We start from the raw sequence: 24,133 nt of genomic DNA, 5'->3' as shown, positions 1-24,133 counted from the left end.
ATGAAGAAGGGTATAAATAATGCCAATGAGTATCAATAAATCAGCATTTATCAGGACCTTACCATGTGCCAGATACTGAGCTACAGATACAAAGACAAAAGCAGCAAAATCATTCTCTCATAAATAAGAATTTAATGGAATGTGCAATATTAACATATGTAATGATATTATGATGCATACAAGATGAATGTAAAGCATTTTGATATATTACTAACAAGACCCAACAACAAGAAATAGAAAGAGAAATCCCATTTAAAGTTATTCTAGATATTATAAAATATTTGGGAATCTACCTGCCAAAACATGCCCAGGAACTATATGAACACAATTACAAAACAGTTTTTCACAGAAATAAAATCACATCTAAATAATTGTGAAAATATCAGTTGCTCATGGGTAGACTGAGCTAATATAATAAAAATGAAAATTCTACCTAAATTAATTTACTTATTCAGTGCCATACCAATCTAACTACCAAATAATTACTTTACAGAGTTAAAAAAAAATAATAATAGAATTCATCTGGAAAAAAAGAACAGTACAAAATATCAAGGGAATTAATGAAAACAAATATAAGGGAAGATGGCCTGGCTGTACCAGATCTTAAATTGTATTATAAAATAGCAATCACAAAAACTACTTGGTACTGGCTAGGAAACAGAGTGGTAGATCAGTGGAATAAGTTAGACATGAAAAACATAATCGTCAATGACTATAGTAATCTATTATTTGATAAATCCAAAAATTCCTGCTTCTGGCATAAAAATTGACTATTTAACAAAAACTGCTGGGAAAACTGGAAAATAGTATAGCAAACATTAGGTATGAACAACATCTTACACCCTTTGCAAAGATAAATTCAAAATAAGTACATGATTGAGATATAAAATCTGATACTGTAAGTAAACTCAGACAGTAAAAAGATAGAGAACCTTATGAAATGCAAAATAGATGATTTTTATTACATTTAATTGAAAAGTTTTTGCACAAACAAAGACAATACAACCAAGATTAGAAGGGAAGCAGAAAGCTGGGAAACATTTTTTTTTTTTTACACTCAGTGTCTCTGATAAGGGCTTCATTTCTAAAATATGTAGAGAACTGAGTGAAATTTAAAATAATACACATCATTCTCCAATTGCTACATGGTCAAAGGATATTAACGGGCAGTTTTCAGATAAAGAAATTCAAGCTATTTATAGTCACATAAAAAAATGCTCTAAATCACTATTGATTTCAGAAATGCAATTCAAAACAACTCTGAAGTACCACATCATACCTATCAGATTGACTAACATGACAAAACAGGAAAATGATAAATGTTGGAGAAAATGTAGGGAAATTTGAACACTAAAGCATTGTTGATGGAGTTGTGAACTGATTCAACCATTCTGGAGACCAATTTGGAACTTTGTCCAAAGAGTTGTAATACTGTGTATACCCTTTGACCCAGCAATATCACTTCTAAATCTGTACTCCAAAGAGATCATAAAAGAGGGAAAAGGACCCACATGTACAAAAAATATTTATAGTAGCTCTTTTTGTGGTGGCCAAGAATTGAAAATTGAGGGGATGCCCATCAGTTGGGGAATGGCTGAACAGGTTGTGGTATACAAATGTAATGGAATATTATTGTGCTGTAAGAAATGATGAGCAGGAAGTCTTCAGAAAAACCTGGAAAGACTTATATGAAGTGACATTGAGTGAAATGAGCAAAACCAGAACACTGTACACAGTAAGAGTCACATTGGGCAATAACTAGCTTTCAAAGACTTCGTTCTTCTCAGCAATGCTAGGATCTAAGACAACTCCAAAAAACTCATGATGGAAAAATGCTTTCCACATCTGGGAAAAGAACTGTGGATTCTAAGTATTGATTGAAACATACTATTTGATCTCTTTTTTTTCTTTTGTTGTTTTGTTTTGTTTCTTCTTTCTTGTGGTTCTTCCCATTGGTTCTAATACTTCTTTGAAATATTACTAATGTGATAAAATGTTTAATATGAATGCATATGTACAGTCTGTGTCAGATTGCATACCATCTTGGGAAGGAGGTTGGGGAGGGAGGAGGAGAGAACTGAAAACTCAAAAGATTATGGAAGTGAATGTTGAAAACTAAAAATAAATAAATAAATTAAAATTTTAAAATGGATTTCAAGGTATGTAGGCATATGACACACTAGCAGCAGGATCATGAAATGTTTCACAAAGTGGGTGATACTTAGGTAAGGCTTTAAGGAAAGGTTGTGTGGAGGGAGAGAATTCCAGGCAATGTTCTAATGATATGATTAGAGATAATGTTCTATATGCAGTAACCCAACCATTGGATTTGGAAGACTGGAATCCCAGAATGTCAGAGTCAACTAATCAATCTTAATAGGGCTTTAGACTTCCCAAAGTGTTTTTACCTTTATTATCTGCATGATCCTCTTAAGTGTTGTTCTCTGTCTTTCAAAATTATTATATTTATATGGATACAATACACATACATACATATATAGGTACAGATATAGATATGTAATATATTATCTATATATCTTCAGATGTACATACACATACTTTACATACACAATATATTAAATTATATATTTGCTTATATATAATATATATGTATATATACGTATACACATGTAGATATACCACCTTGTGATGTATATATGCATGCATGTTTATATGCGTGTTTGTGTATATATGAATATATATTATGTAATATATACATAACTATATCTATATCTATCTATGTTTTGGCCCAGTATAATCCAAATATCTTGAGGTCAGAGACTGTTTCATTACTATTTTCTTCATATCCATAGTACCTAGCAGGGCAACTGTAATATAATAGATCCTTAATAAACCATTTTAAGTGAATTTAATTGAATTGTTGTTGGATATTCCAGTTGATCATAATCTCCTTGAAGGCAAGAATTATTTGGTGTGTTTCCCCTTCTTGGCATTGCTCGTCTTATAAACCACGAATGTTTATTGAATCAATCAAAAACAATATCTCAATAAGGATTCCCTCCCTTATTCTGGAAAAGAAGTCATTTGTCCTTTGCTTGAAGATTATAATTGAAGAGATTCACTACAATGCAAGGCAGCTCATTCCAAAAATCTACCTCACTTCAACACTCCCACAAACACCTTGGGTTCTATTTTTGCCCTGTGGGGTCAAAGAGGACAAGTCTAATCCTTCTTCTATATGACAGACCTTCAAGTACTTGAATGCAACTAGTATGGTCTATCTCCTGTATGTGTTTATTTTTCAATCTAATATCTCAAATTTTATTGACTGAGCCTTGTGTGTCATGGTCTCAGATCTCATTACCACCACTCTGGTCACTCTTTGGAAGACAAACACTTAGCCTTCTTTAGCTTACATGACACCCAGTATTCTTGAAAACTCCTGTCACTGATTAAGTCCAGAAAAATCCATTTTTCTTTTAAGAAGTGGTTTTTTTTTAATCAGAGAAACTGCATCTTTGCAATGTATTTTTTGTATGACCTTGGGTAAGTCAGTTACCTTCCTGAAGCTTCAATTTATTTGTCTACAATATGAAGCCTAAAGCTCTATAGTTTCACCTCTAGATTTAAGGACAAGTACCCAGATCACTCTTATATTGTATCTATACTTAGACACAGTTCATTCCTTTTAAAACTAAAAGCACAGATATATTCCATTCCATGACATAGTCTCAAGAGTATCTTTTTTCCTAATTTGGGACATGCCATAGAACAAATGGATTTCATTCTGGGGTTGATCATATGGATGAAGATGGCCAAATAGTCATAGTGGCTTCTGAATGTTGGTGCTTAAAGTGGTTTAGAATCAGGAGGGCATAAGGATTTGGTTCCCTCTACATCTGTGTCTCTATGGTAAGAGCAGATCCCAGGTACTTTCAAATACTTCCACAGTGAATAAAGCACAAAAAAGTTACCTGGTAGGTTAGTACAGTACCTTTGGTGCTTAAGAAATAGATATGTGTATTTATCAGTCACTCCATTTGTTTCTGTCTATGTGTGTTAGCCCTTGGCCCCACTTTTGGGAGGTTACCTGGTCTGATCAGGCTGCTTCAGATGAAATGATCTCAACAGTCCCTTCAATCTCTAAATCTTCTGATCTTATGTAGGGGCCATATTTGGTGCTAGAAAAAAATTCAAAACAATCTCATTCCTTTAAAAGTTTATTCATAATATAGCAGAAGTTTCAGAGGTAGGTCTCCATGCAGAATCCTAAGGCAAGAATGGATTTCTGACCAATATGATTATTCTCTGAAATACTATTAAGGACAAAATTGACTACAGCTCTGAAGCAGCCCAGTCATTCAACAGCAAACATGAAAGGGCTTTTGATGTGAGAATCTTTATATAAAGCACTTTTCTATTCAGGAGATCAAAGCTCTTCGTGAATGATTATCTCAACCCGGGTAGCATCTCTGAGACTTGGACTAAATATTGGTAAGGGCAATTTCCCTAGAGGCAAAGGAGATGCCATGATACAATATAAACCATGGGGACAGAGGTGGCATACAGTACAGTTACTTGGTTTGGGTCTATATTAGCCTCTATTTTTCCCCATCTTCATGAAGGTTAGAAATACTTTCCATAAGAAAGCAATATCCAAAATTTCTTCATTTTTACTCAACATAAAGAGGAAAACTATAATTAGGATTGGAAGGATAAACTGAGGAAGGAAGAATGGGGTGGGCCATTGATAGTGTCTTGTGAATGTAATATTCACTGAGGGTTGTGGGTGTATTAACAGAATTCTAGCTGTCAAAAATGCAGGATACTCTAAGAAATCACATGCTTTAGTCCTTTGCCTTCAGCAGAATCCCATGGCAATAAGGAGAACAATGGAAAAGACACCAGATTTTGAATCAGAAGGCACAGATGTAATTTTTAGCTTTGCCTTTTCATACTGGCTATGTGACCTAGAACAAATCATTTAACCTCTGTGGGACACAATTTCCTCGTCTATCAAAGGAACATTTGGACTAGATGACCTCTATCTAACATGCTATAAAGCTCTAAATCTATGTTCCTAAGTTGTGTAGTGAATAGACTTTCAGGTCTGGAGTTTGAGTTAAAATCTAGCCCCAATTAGCTGTGTGACCCTGGGTAAGTCACTTAACCCCGTTTTTCTCAGTTTCCTCATCTCTAAAATGAAGTGGAGAAGGAAATGGCAAACCATTCCAGTATTTTTACTAAGGAAATACAAAATGGGTTCATGAAGAGTCAGATACAACTGAAAAATAACTGAACAACAAATTGAATCTAAAAATGTCTTAGACATCTCAAGTGAATGACTCAATCCATCAACAGTTATAGTTAAAGTTTAAGGCAATTCCCCAGAACCTTACCATGAGGTTACTGACTAAGTAACTTTGTCAGTAAGTAGCTAAGAATTACTTACTCTTTGGTCCTTGGATGAAGGCAAGTGATGCTACATGAAAAACGTCTTGTAGATTAATTGATAGTATCAAGCCATGATTGGACAATATCTCAAATAGCAAGTCAATTCAGAGTCCAGAACTCAAACACTGGGTCAGACTAATAGTAGGGGTAGAGGCCTACAAATTTGATAGTTGATTTGGAAGCAAACCACCAAGAAGAAATTGAGTCTGAGTGTAGGAGATACTTTCTTTTTCTCCTTTCCCATCCTGATTGAATATACTATCAAAGAGAGCATTCTAATAATGGATAATGCATCTCGTGGGATAGAAGAGAATGGACCAAGAGTCCATAACACATCTACTTAGGAGCAGAATGACGCAATGTGTACAAAATAGAGATGGAAATGCAGTTTTTGAAGAAGGACCATGACCCCTTGCACCAGAGAAAAATATTGTTTTTGGACTAAAGAAAGGTCTTCTAGGATATGAAGTAGGAGAAGTTTTGATTCAGCACATTGCCACACATGTATCCTAAATGTGTACCTGATTGCCATAGTATGCTAAGTTTGAGCCTTCTCTTCTTGTGTGCTTTTGTGTATCTGTGGTAAAACATGACCCAGACATGGGGGGGGGAGGGTAAATATCTTAAAACAGCTGTTTTCTATCAATACATTCATTTTCTAAAACCTAACTCTGTCAAATAGCAGATGACAAATTAGAAGCACACCACCGGGGACCCTTGAGAAACAGTACTAAAGACTTAAACCCTCAAGATTTAGGTGATAAATAGTAGTCAACTTAATACTAAATCCCATCCACCCCTCTAAAGATTCTAAACTACCCATAAGAGTTTGAATTAGGGGGCTGGTCCCAGAAGGTGATACACTATGATCTTATGTGAGAATTAGTTAAGGAAAATAAGGACATTTATCCTGTTGAAGAAAATATTTGCAGGGGTTGGAAGGAATATCATAATTGTCTTCAGGTAGCCAAAGGCCTTTAATGTAAAAGAATTCATCTGTTCAGGAATGAATTATCTTAGTCACTAGTGAGTTGCCCTTTACTGTAGATATAGAGGAGGTGAATGGATTTGCATTTGCTGGGGGGTGCAGTAGAGGAGGTTCCTATCCAGGTCCTGGTTGGAATAGATGACTTCTGAGTTTTGTTCATGCCACAATAAATAAACAAACAAACATATAAACAAATGAATAAATAAAAGAAATAAATAAGTAAAATAAAATAAATGAAATAAATAAATAAATAAAAATGAAATAAATAAATAAATGAATGGAATCTGAGCAAAAGATGAATAGGTTTAAGTAAATATCACTATTCAACTACATAACATGTGATGAAGGAAGAAGAGAGGTCTGAAACTCTTGACTCCTTCCTTCTAATGAAGAGATATTGCTATAATAGCAATAAATGAAAGGTACAATACCATTTAAATAATATATATGTATGTGTGTGTATATATATGTGTGTGTGTGTGTGTATATATATGTGTGTGTCTATATATATATATATATATATATATATATAGACACACACATAAATTCCATTGCAAACTTCAGAGTACTATCCTCTCCCTTCTTATCTCCTCTGTTATATTACACTTAAAATCATCCCCTCTCTCTGGCCACTATTCAACTCCTTCCTATCTACTAAATGGTTCCCAGTTGCCTAGAAAAATATATACAGGTGACCCTCCATTCTTCCATCCAGGTGACCATGAGAACCTCTCATTTGACTGCCATACATTCAGGCCTGAAGCCCTGATCCTTGGTCAGAATTTTCTAGATGAACATGGACTAAGGACCCCATGCCCAGTTCCATGTCTTTCCCTGCCCCCCCCATAGCCCGAGTCAGAGCCAGAGCTGGAGCCATAGAACCCCCACCCCCATCCCACCCAAGAAAAAGAGCAAGAAGGAACACTTCTGGCATAATAAGCCTCACTACACCTACCTCCCATGACAGCCTCAGAGATCCAGATTGCCCTGGCCTGGAGGTTTATACTGGTCCACACTGTTTACTGATTCAAGCTCTGTTCTTCTTTAGGGAAGACTGTGAAAAGTGGAAGGTTTCCATCTAGCACAACCTCTCCTCCAATTGATTCTTCTGAAATATGCCCAAAGACCATGAGATGCTCACAGATTAAGGGAAATTTCTGAGCAGTAGATGGTGAGCCAGATCCCTCCTGAAACCCTTACTTGCAAAAATATAGTTTTATTGTGGCCTGTTGTGAGGACAGGTGTAGCTGGGAGGAAGTCTTTGATAAACATCTGACCCCCTCTATCCTCCATGGCTGGCTCTACTGGCCCCCTAACCTAGCCAGTGACTCAGTATTGATTCCCTGGTGGATATATTCCAGAAGGGCCCTTGTCCCCTCAGCCACCTTCCTCTTCCTCCTTTTCTTGTTCTTTTTTCACTGAAGAGTGGGTATCATGGCCACTGAACACCCCAAAGGGGGGTCTTTGGGGATTCATGGGACATCTATCTCTCTCCTCTCCTCTTCTTTCTCACAGTGGGACTCTGATCTCTTCAATCCAGCCTCCTCCTTCAGGGTACCTCAACCTGGGAAGGGCTGTTAGGAACCACTCCAGGCTCCAAGCTCCCTCCCTGCTCCTATGTGAGCAGAGATCCTGGCCCCTCTTGCCCTTCCTTGTAATTCAGGGTACCTCCAGTCACATCTAGATATTGGGGGTAATTGCTAGATGCACCTAGTTGAGGATATCTGTCCACATCCTATTCTGCCATAATGCCAAATGTGATGATGCTCCTAGCACAGCTCCCACCTCCTCTTGGCCCCAATGTCTGCCCTCTCTGAGGCCTCCCTAATAAAAGTTAGAACCCAAAGGAACAGGTCCCACAGGCTCCCTAGGGGACCCAAATGCTCTCTCCCAAGCAGTGCCACTGAATAGGAGCACCAATAATGTGTATGTCACTCACCCCTTAGACCGTGTATCTATCTGCTACCTTCAGGTGGTCCTCTCCTGCTAACGTTGCTAACCTGGTATAGCATGTGAAGATGTTGAAACAGAATCTCTCCTTTCCATCCCTTTAGCTTGTCTTCTTCCTCAACTTCAACCTGACTAGAGTCCACATAAGGAAACCAGCTTAGATAAGGATTGACCAAGGAGGTTCCCAAACATGCTCCTACCCAAGCACCAAGTCTAAAATCCAGCTGTTTCCCTTCTTGGGGACTGCTCAATGTCATGTTATCCCATCACCACCTTTATAAACAATCATAGTATTTAAAGCCATAAAAGAACATGGAGGCCAAAGTGAGTCTTCTGGAAATTTTATTGGGACTATTTCCCCTATGAGGTGATACTACCATAGCTTCTGTTTCTTCTTCTTTTTTTTCCTTTTAGACAACTGGGGTTAATTGACTTGCCCAGGTTCACACAGCTAGTAAGTGTCACGTGTTTGGTCTGGGGACAGATTTGAGCTCAGGACCTCCAGGCTTTAGGGCCAGTGCTCTATCCACTACACCACCTAGCTGCCCCTATGCCATGGCTTTTGAGAGAGACAGAGAGAGAGAGAGAGAGAGAGAGAGAGAGAGAGAGAGAGAGAGAGAGAGAACTCTCTTTGTAGTTGTACCCTATTTGGAGCCCTGAGGACAGTCCATTTTTCACAAAATCTTAGAACTGGGAAGGATCTGTGATATAATAAAATTTAACTCCCTAATTTTACAGAAAATGAAACAAGCTCATTGAGGGGAAAGGATTATCCAAGGTTGTTCACTGAGTTAGAATCTAAACTGGGACCCCAATCCAAGTCACCTGACAGTCCAGAATTCTTTCTATTATACCCACCTCTCAAAATTTCCATCATGTCCATTCCTATGATGTCTTTCCCTCCATCCATCAGGCTCTGTCTGGTCTCCAGTCCACATTCTCTCTGGGCTGAAGGAAGAAACCAGGGCATTGCTCAAATCCCCTCCTTTGGACTTGTGTACATGAGGAATGAGGACCTTTGTTTTTGAGGAAGGAGGAATAGAGAAAAGGCTCCAGTTACTCCAGAGCTGCAGGGCCTTGGGAGTTAGAAGCAATACAGGACTGAGACACTTAAAATGAAAATAAAATAAAAAGTCCATAATTTGACCCTAGCAGTTCCTCAAGATAAAGATCTAAATTTTTCCTATCTTTCATAAACAAAATCCTGGAGGAAAGAAAAAAATGTTATCTACACTCACTGCTTCCACTTCTCCTCTCATTGGCTTTTCACTTCTTTTTAATATGTTTTCTAGCCTCAAAACTTAACTGCGACTGGTCTCTGCAGTCACCAATGATCTAATTGACAAATTTATGGCCTTTTCTCAGTTTTCATCCTTCTTGCCCTATCAGCTGAACTTCTTATTTTACAAGCATTTCCTCTTGGATAGTATCTCCTCTGGGTTTTCATAACACCATTTTCTCCTTTATCTATAGGCACTTGTATGACCATTCCTTCCTAATCCCAACTGCTGGAGAATTTTCCAACCTAGCCCTTTTATTTGTAGATATAACACAAAGATCTGTCCTGGACCCTTATATATTCTCCCTCTACATTCTTATTTATCTCACTGCTTCATTTTGTTCTGATCATGGTCTCTATACAGATGACTACGAAGTTTAAAGATTCATCCTTTGACTTTACTGAGCTTCAATCTTTAATTACCAGCTCCCTATTGGACATTTAAGATGTGATGTGCTGTAAACACCTCAAATTTAGCATGCTAAAAACGGAATTCCTTATTTCCCTGCAATAAAGAAAGAAAGAAAGAAAGAAAGAAAGAAAGAAAGAAAGAAAGAAAGAGGAAGAAAGGAAGGAAGGAAGGAAGAAAAGAAAGAGGAAGGGAGGAATAGAGGAGAGAAGGAAGAAAAGAAAGGAAGGAAAGAAGGAAGGAAGAAAGAGAGAAAAAGAAAGAAAGAAAAGAAAAGGAAAAAAAAGGAAAAATTGACTCACTTCCCCTTTTGAACTTCCTATTTCTTTCCAGGTCACCAAAAAACAACCACACAGTTGCTGAAGTTCACAACCTCCCTGTTATCCTTGACTCATTACTCTCAACTGATGTCACATATCCAACTAGTTGATAAGTCTTGTAAATTCTACCTCTGCAATAGCTCATATTTCACCTTCTCCAGCAAGGGTCAACCAAAATAGTTCAGGTTCTCATCATCTATTACCTTGGCTATTGTGACAGCTTTCCAATTGATCTCCCTGACTCAAGGCTCTCACCTTTCCAATCCATCTTCCACAGAGCTGCCGAAGCTATTTTTTCTTTAAAATTTAGTTTTCCTAACAAAGATCTGTTTCCTCGTCTTCCCATCTCCCACAGGTCCCCAATTGAGAAAGCAAGAAAAGCAAAAGCTTTCTTAGCAATATATATAGTTAAACAAAATAGATTCCCTTATTTGCCATATCCAAAATTAATAACAATAATATGTCTCATTCTGTACTCTGAATCCATCACCTCTCTATCACAAAGTGGGTAGCCTCTAGAATCAGGGAAGATAATTTTGGTGATCAGAGTAGCTAAATCGTTCAAAGATTATTGTCTTTACAAAAAATTTATTATAATATTTGCCTGGTTCTATGCTCTTCACTCTGTGTTAGTTTACACCAGTACTCTGAGGTTTCTCTGAAACTATCTCCTTCATAATATCTTACAGTGCAATCAGCTATTGCATCAGATTTATAAATTCTTTGCTATTGTAAATAGAGCTTCTATTATGTTTTTGTACATATGAGTCCTTCTCCTTTTTCTGTTATTTCTTTGGATCTAGTAGTTGTATTGTTCTGTCAAAGAGTAAGTACAATTTAAGTGATTTTGGGGCATAGTTCCAAATTGTTTTGCAAAACAGATGGAACAGTTCACAGCTCCACCAACAAAGAATTGATTTACCCACAGCTTCCCCAGCATTTGCCATTTGTTCCTTTCTTATTAACTTTACCAAATTGAAGGCTGGGAGGTGGAACATGCAGTTGCCAATGGGATTTTCCTAAACCACAGCTCTACTCAGGTCATGCTTCTACTCAATAAATGTCAATGGCTGTCTGTTAATTTTGGAATCAAATACAAACTCCTGTCTTTGGCACTTAAACCCATTCATAATTTGGTTTATCTGATTTCATCTTACATTTCCAGTCTAATTATACATCATTCCATCTCAGGCACTCTAAATTTCAGCCAGAGCAGCCTTCTTGCTATACTTTACACAAAACATTCCATCTCTAATCTCCATGTCTTTGCAAAGGCTGTTCCTCATGAATGGGTTACCCTGCCTCCTCATATGTACTTTCTGAAAGCTAGAAGTGAGAAAGATGGGTATGTCTGATCTCCTTTAAAAATCAACTCCAATGGCAACTTCTACATAGCATCCTCTGTATAAATAACCAAATTCCCCCACATTTCCTCTGTCTCCCTGTTTCTATCTGTCTGTCTGTTTGTCTGTGGGATCTCATTCTGTCTATTTTCTTCTTCCTTTATTTCTCTAGCTCTCTCTTTTCTCTCTGTCCATCTGTCTTTCTCCTTCTCCTTTTCTGCTCTCTCTTTCTGTCTTTCTGTCTCTATGTCTTTCTTTCTCTGTGTTTCTCTCTGTGTCTTTCCTCTCTGTCTCTGTCTGTCTTCCTCACTTTTCTTTTTCTATCTGTTTCTCTGTCTGTCTCTGTTTCTCTCCCTATGTATGTGTGTGTGTGTATATACACATATATATGTATGTATGTGTGTATGTATAGATATACATATACGTATGATGATAGTGGTTGCCATTGCATGTTTCCCAATCTATTAGTACATATGGAAACTATTTTAACAACAGTAGCACAGTTTTTTTTTCCTTTTCAGATAAGTTTAAAAGCCAAAACAAAATAAAACAAAACAAATCCCTAATATGTATTTACAGGAAGGCAGCTAGGCACCATGGTGGATAGAGTGACAGCTCTGGAGTCAGGAGAATCTCATTTCAAATCCAGCTTCAGATAACTTATTTGCTGTGTGACCCTGGTCAAGGCACTTAACACTGTTTGCCTCAGTTTCTTCATCTGTAAAATGAGTTTGAGAAGGAACTGGCAAACCACTCTAGTATCTTTGACAAGAAAACCCCAAAAGGGGTCATGAAGACTCAGACAAGACTGAAACAACTGAACAACAAACAAAACCAAACAACAGCAAATAATTACAGGCCTAGCAGTAAACGTATGTATAGGGTTGATGGCAACAGGACTTGTTATATCACTGGTTTAGGTACCTTCCCAGTGGAAAGAACTCTTTCTACCAATGCAGGTCAACAACAATTTGGCAAAGCAGATTGAGTGCTGGACATGCATTCAGGAAGAGCTGAATTCAAATCCTATTTCTGATATATACTAGCTGTGTGACCATAGGCAGTTATTTAACTTCTCGCTGCCTCAGGCTTCTCATCTGCAAAGTAGAGATAGTAATATTCAAGGTTGTTGTGAGAATTAAATGAAATAATATCTACAAATTGCTTTGTAAACATCTAAGTTATGTACAAATGCTAGCTACCCAGCTAGCTAGTAGTAGTAGTAGTTGTAGCAGCAGCAGGGGTAGTAGTAGTATTGTTAGTGGTGGCAGTAACTTAAACTCCTACAGAGTTGCCTAGACCTCGCAACCAGTAGGTGTCTTAGGTGGGACTTGAATCTAGGTTTTCCTGGTTCTGATTCCATTTCTCTGTTCTGTAAGTCATACTACTTTTCTATAAATCCTCCAAGATACTGAGAAGAGCAATGTATTGGAGAGTAGGAGACCTGAGTTGTGTGTTATCATTGGCATGGCGTATATACCCTCCAGGTTTTGATTCCTTCTGGGTCCATGTGTATTCACTGCATTTCATAGCAAACATGGTACAAAACACTACGTTGTTGTTGTTGTTTAGTTATGTCCGACTCTTCATGACCCTGTGGACCATACTGTCCATGAGCTTTTCTTGGCAAATAAACTGAAGTAGCTTACTATTTTTTTCACCAGTGGATCAAGGCAAACAGAGGTTCATTGACTTGAACAGGGTCAGTCACATAGCTAGTGAGTGAGTGTCTGAGGCCAGATTTGCACTCAGATCTTCCTGATTCCAAGCCCTGCACTCTATCCACTGAGCCATCTAGCTGCCTCCATAGAACACCATACACATGTCTTGTCTATAGGATCTAGATATAAACACACCTATACACATAGTTATATTCAATATATCAATAACATACTGTATCATATATAGCATTATATGATATTTAATTTATATTCACATATATTTGTGTCCATTTAAATTTATTCATATCATAATACATCAAATACATATACAATGTATGTGCATGTGTGTGTAAAAGGTTGACACACAGATACCTACATATGCATGCATATAGGTGTGTGTCTGCATGTGTGACAATATAGATGAGGTTTCCATAGCCATGGTTCTGGAGAATATATGTATTCAATGTTTAAAAAATACATTTATACTGTAAAAAAAACTCACAGTGGGGTGAGAGTTTAATCCACACTGCAGTATCCCAAACAATTGGGTGGCTCAGTCTTTACTTGAATACCTTCCAAGGCAGCTCATTCCACTTTTTCATGGCTCTATTAATTAAGAAATTTCTTGGGCTTTTTGTTTGCTTATTTGTTTATGTATGTGTTTGTGTGTTTTCCTGTATTATTGTTGTTTTGTGTTTAGTTGCACTGAACCCAAATCTACCTCTGTGCAACTTTGGTGTCTTACTCCTTGTTCTGCCCTCTGGGCACAAAGAAAATTAATCAGATCCCTCTTCTTACCATAGTCCTTCAAACAGTGAAATTTCATTATTATATACTTCTTATAAACTCAGATCTTCAAATGATTCTCTCAATATGGCATGTTCTCTGGTCTCCTCAAGTTGGACATCCTTTCCTAAACATGCTCCGGCTTATTAATGGTCTTTCTCCCAAGAAAAGTGGAGTATCAAACTAAACACACTACTTAAGATAGGACTTACCAGGGAAGAAGACAATGTTGACCTTTAGTCCAAACCTAGATGTGCATTGTAGAGTTAGATATTATTTTCTAGCTGATTAAGTTTTGGCAATTCACCTTTTATTTCTGGGTCATTTTTGTCTTTTCTAAAATGAATGATTAGTTTACAATAACTCTCAGTTCTCTTTCAACTATGGGGTTCTCCAATGCTGTGATCTGCCATCCAGCAAACTCCTCATAGAAGTACTAGATTGGTCATTTGGATGATGTAAAAGTTGCTTTGATCAAATAATTTGTTTCTTTCCCTTCCTATTGTGTGGATTAAATTTTTCAGAGTGCTCTGTCTTTAGTTTTGACATGTATGTTCATGTTTCCATGGTATCCCTGCTTGAGGAAGGAATCCATAAATATTGTGTTGCTGTAAAATTATAACCTTTACCCAGTGAAATGTAGAGAAGCAAAAGAGTTTGGGGAGATCATTTGGGATTGGTATGACACTGGGAATTATGACTAAGATGGATACAAAATCTGCAGGCAAAAAAAGGAGAGTTAAAAAAAAAGTTTTACAACCAATGATCTATGAAAACCATTTCCAAAGGTGAGCCATTTTCTTTTTTTGGATTAGTCAAACTGTACTTTCTTCACCATATTTCAGCATGTATTGATATTATTTGGGGCAGACTCCATAAAAAGTAAATAGGAGTGCCTTTTTAAATGACTTTTTTACTGTGCCAAAAGCTACTAAGTATAGTCCTAAATATATTTAATGCTGGAGGTGTATAGTCACTGTCATTGGAAATGATGCCTTTTATGGGGAGACATTAGAGAAAAAAACAACCCTGTCAACCTTTCTATCACCCATCATTCCCAGCCACGTTTTCATCATTTGGTCTCCATGTTACAGACACGGGGAGGAGGGGCAGTTGAGCTGTGAGAGTGGAAAGGAAGGCACTGTGGCCAAAAATTCCAAAGAAAGTACTGGCCTCTGTAGCACTTTAAGTGTGTACAAAAGCCCCTTCTAAAGGAGGGAGACTCCTGGTCTCTTGGCTGATGTTCTGAAACTGGCCCTTCTACTCTGGCTATAGGACTGACTCTGTGTGTGTGTGTGTGTGTGTGTGTGTGTGTGTGTGTGTGTGTGTGGAATGGTACCACCTGAACTCAGACAAACCTGAGATCATTCTTTTGCTAGCCATGTGATCCTTGAAACCACTTAACCTCCATATTCCTTTGTCTTCTCATCTGTTAAATGGGGATAGTAGTCGTTATTGTTCAGTCATTGAGTTATATTTCACTCTTTGTGACCCTGTGGATCATAGCATGCCAATGTTTGCTGTCCATGAGGTATTCTTGGCAAAGACACTAGAGTGGTTTGCCATTTCCTTCTCTGGGGGATTGAAGGCAAATAGAGGTTAAGAGACTTGTCCAAGGTCACACAGCTAATAAGTGCCTGAGATTACATTATGAACTCAGGTCTTCCTGCCTCCAGGCCTAGTGCTTTATCCATTGAGCCACCTACCTGCCTCTGGGGATAATAATAAATACTTCCAAATGTTGTTGTGAGAACAAAATGCAACAATTTTTGTAAAATGCTTTGCAAATCTTAAAGCACTGTATGTGTTAGTTATTATTGTTGTTATCGTTCCTTTAGTTGTTGTTATCATTATTACTACATTAAAATATGTATTAGAAATTTCATCACCATCTCCAAATTCTAGACATACTAAAGAATTAGGACCATCTTCACATTCAGTCTCACCAAGAGAACTAAGAGACTTAAGGCATCTGTATCTCCATGATGCTTAATTCTTACTATATCAACATCCCCTAAAGTGAGATTTGTCCAAGGGGAAAAAAATCTGAATCTGAAACATGCATAAAACCATCTCTACCTCACACAATTTCAGACTGCTTCAATAACTACACCTGAACACACATACACCCACACAAAACGTACACACACACACACACACACACACACACTCACATTGTCTTAGCATCTACACAATGACAGCAATCTTTCTTTGCTTTTCTTTTCTATGAGTCACTCCACGCTGATCACACTAACTCTACCTATGTCCCCTTCTTTCCCAAGAGGGCAGTTTCCTACCCATAAGGTTTTCACCAATTATCAGTGCCAGGAAATGACCTGATTCTTTCTTTATATCCTAGTGCTAACTTAAAACCATAAATATCTGTGAGCATTCTGGCATGTGGAATCACAAATGTTACTTCCTCAAAGTCTTTCAGATAAGTCCTCATTAGAGTACAATATTGAAGAGCCAGGTGTCTGGTTACCTGGGAGACTTTCTGGTTATGTATAGATATGTGTTCCCCTTTGCCGTGTGTCCACCTGAAAACATATCAATGAATGGAGCATTATTGTAAGTTATTTTAGATCTAATACAGCACAAAGCAAAGGGGTGATCAAGATGACCTAGATATTATCAGATCAGGGACCCCTATGACCTTGATAATGCCTTTTCTTTGGCTAAATTTTAGTATTTTATTGCTTCCCAATTAAGTCTCTTCTTAGGCAAACTTGTGTCAGGGGTTTTGGTGAGTGTTCACAGGACTCTGACCAGATTTGAACTCAGGTCATCCTGACTCCAGGGCCAGTGCTCTGTCCACTGTACCACTTAACTGTTTTAAGTACTACTTTTTTAATGAATTTTCAGAGAATAATCCCCTTAAAAAGTATGGAATAGGCAAGTGTATATATGTATATATGTCATATATACTATTATAAATTGTACGTAACATATTATGTGACCACATATGTAACACATTACAGGTAGCATATACAAATTTGTATTATATACAATAAAATATTAATATTATTTATTAAATCTACTATCCTATCAGTTGCCCTTTCAATATATATATTCATATATAAGATTTAAATTATAATATTTTATGGTTTATATAAGTTTATATTATCTTTGATTAAATTATGTATAATTTAACTCATCCCTCAAGTCAAATTGAAGATTGCTAGATCATAAGAAAAAACACATTCAGTAATACAAGGAAAGAGGAAGGTTAATAGGTAGATTATATAATATAGAGTGGAGAGTGACCCTAGAGGTATGCTTAGAACAATGACCTTATTTTACAGAGAAGGGAACAGTTTCAGGGTATTTCTCTGATTCTGCCACCACAACATCAGTTTTACCTCAACATCTCTGGCATCTATCTCTTTCTATAAATTCACAGAGATTAGTTTATCCAGAATCTCATTACTTCATTACCTCAATTTTTTAAATGATCTAACTGATCTCCCTGTGTTCAGTCTTACCCACCTTCAAACCATGATCCACACAATTGAAAAAAAAATATGTATCTATATACATATATCCTCGTGGCTCATGTTTTGCTACTTCACTCTTCTGTTCCAAAAGTATCAGTGGCTCCCTATTGCCTACAAGACCAAAAACACGTTCCTCCCGCTCTTTAGCATCTAAAATCTTTCACAATCTTCTTCCAAGCTCTTTTTTCTTCAGATTGATTTGTTGTTAGTCCTGAGGTTTTATATGTCAGTCAATCTCAAGTATTTGTTGTTCCTTGCATATGTTCTGCCCTTATATAAGGAGCCCACCATGTATGGAATGGACTCTTTCATTTTCTCAGCTTCTTGGGAACTCTAGGCCTCTTTAAGACTTAGTTCATGTGCCATCAATGCTTTCCCCAATTCCTCTAGTTATTAGTGTTCACAGACCACTCAATGTTTGTCATCCATCCACCTATCCATCTATCCATCCATCCATCCATCCATCCATCCATCCATCTATCTACCTATCTATCTATCTAGCATCTGTTTATATATTCATATAAACTTATCTGCATACATTTCCATAGTGTAATAAGTAATAAAAGCTTACAATTACAAGGTGCTTTTAGTTTGCCAATTGCTTTATTTATATTATCTCAGTTGAACTACACAACAACTTTGTGAGATAGGTACTACTATTATTCCCATTGCAGAAAAGAGAAAAACTGAGCTGACAGAGGTAAAGAACGTGACCAAGGTCACAAAAATAATGAGTGCCTGAAGCAGAATTCAAAATAAGTTCTTCTAAACTCCAAATCAAGCATACTCGATCTAGCTTATGAAGTTTCTTAAGGAAAATAATTGTTTCCATTTTTTTTGTATACCCAGTATCTAATATACTTTCTGACACACTGTAGACATTTAATATGTTTGCTGAATTGATTCACTGGAAGGTCAAATACTGAAGCTGAGACTGGTCTACTTTTGCCACACAATGAGAAGAGAGGACTCATTGTAAGGGACCCTGATTGTCAGGAAAGATTGAAGGTGAAAGGGAAAGGGGACAATAGAGCATGATATGGATAGATAGTATCATGAAAACAATAAAATGAATTTGGAGAGACTTTGAGAGACAATGGACAATAGAACGGCCTGGTGTGCTATCTTCCATGAGGTCATGAAGAGTTGGACACAACTGAATTACTGAACAACAACTTAACAGAGGTCATATAAGGATTAAGCTGCAAAGCCACAATCCAAAGCCAAGTCTTCTTCCTTGAAATTTAGCGAAATTTCCACTACACCAACATGATTTTTTTAAAAACAGAGTTTGAAGGATGAGTAGGATTTATGAAAACAGAAAAGAAGAAAAAAGCTTTCTAGGCAGAGGAATGGGCATGAGTGAAGGTAAAGAATTGGGAATGAACATATCGAAAAGACTGCAAGTTAGAGTGCTGACTAAATCAGAACTTATGGGAGATGAGGTTGGACAGGAGGCATGGAGTAGATTACAGATATCTTTGAAAGCAGAAGATTTTGAGTATGATACAAATAAGTAACAGGGAGCATTGGAGGTACTTAAGTCAGGAGCGGTCTTATTGAAGTAATATTTTAAGATTTTTAGGCCATTGATCTATGGAATGAATTGAAAATGAAGAAACTTGAGGAACCCAAAGAAAAGAGTTCTAAGTTGTTGCCTTACACAGTTTTGCTTTGGGGCTTGGAATTTCATTTCAGTTGACTGAAGGTAAACTTTCTTTATCTTAATTTTTATTATTTTCTCTATTATGTAAATTTTAAAGTGAGCTTGGAGAGCTACCCAGCAGGAGGCTGGATTATCAAGAAAGAACAATAGTTTGGCACATCTTGACTTTCAGCTAAGTCATTTTCTCTAAACTATCTTTATTATTTGAGTCAATGATTTTAAAGACTGCAATGTCCAATGGATGTACCAAGAAAAGAGTTCATTTAAGTAGGTCTTCAAATAAATTAGAAGGAAGTCTTGTATTGTTGATTGGGGCGTGATGTTGGGGAGGAGAATACTTATTTCTCAATTGTACTGACTTCTTAAGTTGGTCCAATCAGTTCCTGGACTCCACAGCCCAAACCTGAAACAGAAACTATGAAAGTTAGCCATGCTGGGTAACAAAAAAAGGGATGGCAACTGCTGCCAGTGTGTGAGTTGATCTCCAAATTGCTGAAAGGGCCATAAGGATTGCCTCAATTACTCAGCATGTCTAGGTTGTTTTTGTATTGAGAAACAGGTTTATAAAAATATTGACTCTTGACAACATTTTTCCCCTGTGTAGTCTTTTCTTCTGCCTAACTTTCTACACAGTCACCCAAATTAGGTTGAGGACACATGAGAACTTATCCAAGATCAAATTTAGAAGGCACTACTCACATTCCTGGACAGCTAGGTGGTACATTAGATAGAGCACTGTGCTTGGAACCAGGAAGACTCATCTTCCTGGTTTCAAATCCAGCCTCAGACTCTTAGGAGCTGTGTGACCCTGGGCAAGTCACTTAACCCTGTTTGCCTCAATTTCCTCACCCATAAAGTGACATGGAGAATGAAATGGCAAACCACTCCAGAATCTTTGCCAAGAAAACCAGGGCTCACAAAGAGTCGGATATGACTGAACAACAATAACAACTTACATTCCTGAAGCAGCAGAAACAATATATCTTCAATCTAGTTAGCAAGATTAATTACCAAATGAAAGCTATAAGAGGTCAAGTAGGGATGAGGTCCTCTATTTCTATCCCAAAAAACTTTCACCCAATGTTAACTAAACATCACCACCTTCAAGTCATTGTCTCAGGGTCTCTATCCCCATATACTTCTGCCATACGTCAAATGAGATTTCCCCCCCACTTATTCGAAATTCATTGTATGGTACTTTCTCTGGGTAAAGTAATGTCAGGTCATAGCTTTGTGCTTCCTGGAACCTATCATGACCTTTAGGCAAATAGTAATCCCATTTATCAATCATAATTTTACCCATTTTCCTTTCTCTCTTCTTTTCATCTAGTTCTGTCAAGGTTTGTAACTTCCCTCTTGTCAGGTGGAGCATAGAGTGTTGAGTAAAGGGCCTTCTTTAGAGTCAGAAACCATGAGTTCAAGTATCTCCTTGAACACATACTGGCTGGGCAATCATGAAGAATTCTCTTAATCTATCAGTTTCCAGATCCCTATCTAGAATAAATTGCCAATTTGAATTTGTGTAAGGTATTTCACTAAAGTAGTCTATTCCCTACACTGATTACATCACAAGACTTTTGCCTGTTCCCCCCAATATAATCCCATGTGTCCATTTCTGCAGGATCTATATTTGATTTTGAAAGAAAAATAATGAAGAATTCATGCATTTATTACAAGTCTAAACCAAATCTGAGATCAGAGGCAAGAGTGGACATTACTGACTCTTACAATGTGGGAGTGGGAGTGGGAGTGTGAGACTCATTGGAGGACGTTTGGAGAGCTTTCAGGGATGGCTCAAGAATCAGCAGATAAGAGAAGAATGGGGTGGGAATTCCAGGGGTGAGAAACATCATAAGCAAAGCATAGAGGCAGCAAGGTACTTGGAAAAGCTAGAGAAGAGTAGGATGGCCTTGGGTCATTCTCAAGATTAAAGCATTAGAAAAAGGGTGAGAGGCAGTGGGCTATATCACATAGTCCAAGACTTGGAGTCAGGAAAACATGGAGTCATTCTGGCTCAGCCACTTTCCACTTGAGTCATTCTGGGCAATTGCCTTCACCTCCTGAACCTCAACAGCTTCCTCATTGGTAAAATGAGAGAGTTACAGTAAATGGTGCCTCAAGGCTTTCAGCTCTAAATGGGTTATTCTATAATCCAAGAAATTGCCCAGGGGAGAATAAAGAAGGTAGTGAAAGGAGGAAAAGTGATGCCAACCAAGCTATTTTGAGGAGTAGAGAGAGATACACACACACACACACACATACACATACACACATATACATATGTGTATATATATGCACATATATACATACATATGTGTGCATGTGTATGTATGTGTATGCACATATATACATATATGTGTGTATGCACATATATACATATATGTGTGTGTATGTGTATGTGTGTGTATGTATATATGTGCATATGCACACACATAAGGAGAAAATTCAAAACAGTTATACTAGGCAAGAAGCTAGAAATGAAAGCCTTGTGGGGGTTATTTAATCCAATTTTATTTACTTAGATTCAACCATCTTGAAACAAGTACTGATTAACTGGCCTACTGTGTGCATGGTTACGCAGCAGTATTTGTGGTGGGCCCATCTGGCTCATGTCTGTGACTGACTGCAGTGCTCAGTAGCAGTCTAAGACAGGAACAGGGCAATGTCTTAGTGGATAGAGAAATGGACTTTAAAGCAGGATGACTTTGGTTTGAATTCTGCCTCACATTATCTGTGTGACTCTTGACATACTGCTTAACTCCTCTAGGCTTCAGTTTCTTCCTTTGTAAAATAAGGGGACTAGATTTAGGTGAATTCTAAGGTCTCTTCTTAGTCTTAATCTATGATCCTATTATCGTAATTATGTGGTTGGGAAGGAGGAAGAGAATATGCATTTATACAGCACCTACTAAGTACCAGAACCAGGAACTGTGCTAAACACTTTACAAATATCACATTTCATCTTCAAAGCAACCCAGTAAAGTAGGTACTGTTGTAATCCCTGTTTTACAATTAAGGAAACTGAGACACAGGGAGGTTAATAGACCTGCTTAGAGTCACACAGTTAATAAATGATCGAAGCTAAATTTGAATTCAGAAATCTTTGATTTTCCGCCCAGTGCTCTGAGTTATATCCTTTATTACATTCCTACGTGTAATTTCAAATTTGTAATATCTAACCCCTTGCTCATATATGATGGCATATATAACACTTTAGTGTCATTTGGGTTAGCCCCAACTTCACTTATTTTGAGACTATTATTCCATGATTCACAGCCATTTAACAGCATTGCAAAAATATTGTAAGCTTTTTAAAATATTATATGCAAGCACACATATGTGTATACATACATGTGTGCACATATATATGTTTACATGTATGTGTGTATGTTTTATAGCAGAACGTCAAGATAATTTATTTGCTATACATTCCAGACTGACTTGTGTAAAAGATTTTTCTTTAATGAGATTGTTTTAACAACTACCTCCTAGAAGAAAGCAGGGTAGAGTAGGAAGAGCTCTGTATTGCAATCCAAAGATGTGAATCTCAGTCCCAACTTGGACATTTATGATCATAGTAAATTTAGGCAAATTATGTAATTTTTTGAAGCTTCATTTTCTCCATAGTTAACAAGGGCATAATGATAATGATTCCACAACCTAATGGTCAGGGTTGTTTGAGGTGTGAGATAATGCATGCAAGAGACTGAAAATTTAGGACTTTGTATAACTTCATCATCATCACCACCACCATAACCATCATGCTTTTCCTCTGACTCCTTCTCTTCATCATCCTTGAGTGGGTTCCATATAGTTGATGGTCTCTATGTCAAATATAGTGAGGATCTGTTGGGTATGGCAATTTCTTATTAATCTGAAATTACTGAGGAAAAGGATTCACAGAATCATAAATTGAGAACTGGAAGACACCTTAGACCATCTAGTCCCATACTTTTAAGAGTGGTCCACATAAGTGAAAATTCCCAGTAATAGAAATGTCCCCAGCAAATTTATATACACAAGTACCTACATATTTATCTGTATATATGTATGCACATACATACATATTTATATTAAACAATTATATATGCACAATCTACAAACATGATGGGAAATATTTATAGACATATGCATATTTATACATGTGTATACATGTTTATGTGTATATATACAAATACAGATGTACATATCCATATATAAACACATACATATGTATATGTGTGTATGTATATGTGTATATATGTGTATATATATTATATATTATATATATATGAATGAAATAGTAGGATCATGTATATATAATCATAAAGCTTGCTTTTGAATTCCACTTCCGACACTTAATATGTATGTGAACATCAGTACATTATATAACCTTCCCAAGTCTTAGTTTTCTCATCTATAAAACGGGAATAATAATACATATACCTCTGACATTATAAGTTATTAGAAATTATCCATAATTGCCCTGAGAAAGAACCGGGTTATTAGTGTTGTTGCTGTTGCAGTGATGTCCAACTCTTTGTGATCCCATTTGAAGTTTTCTTGGCAAAAATGTTGGAGTGATTTCCCATTGCCTTCTCTGGCTCATTTTACAGATGAGGAAACAGAGGCAAACAGGGTCAAGTGACTTGACCAGGTATTAGTGTATTGCTAGCTAAATATAAGTCAGAAATATGGTGTGGCAGACAAAAAGTGAGTGTGATTATTTCTTCCAGGAATAGAGAAGTTATTGTTTCACTAGACATTGTGCCCATGAGATCTCAGTTGGAGTGTTGTATTGAGTTCTGAGAGACGTGATTTACAGAGGTCATCGGTAAGA

Source organism: Vombatus ursinus, unplaced genomic scaffold (assembly GCF_900497805.2).
Source record: "Vombatus ursinus unplaced genomic scaffold, bare-nosed wombat genome assembly UNPS02015066.1, whole genome shotgun sequence".
NCBI lineage: Eukaryota > Metazoa > Chordata > Mammalia > Diprotodontia > Vombatidae > Vombatus > Vombatus ursinus.
Note: the sequence above shows the minus strand (reverse complement) of the source record.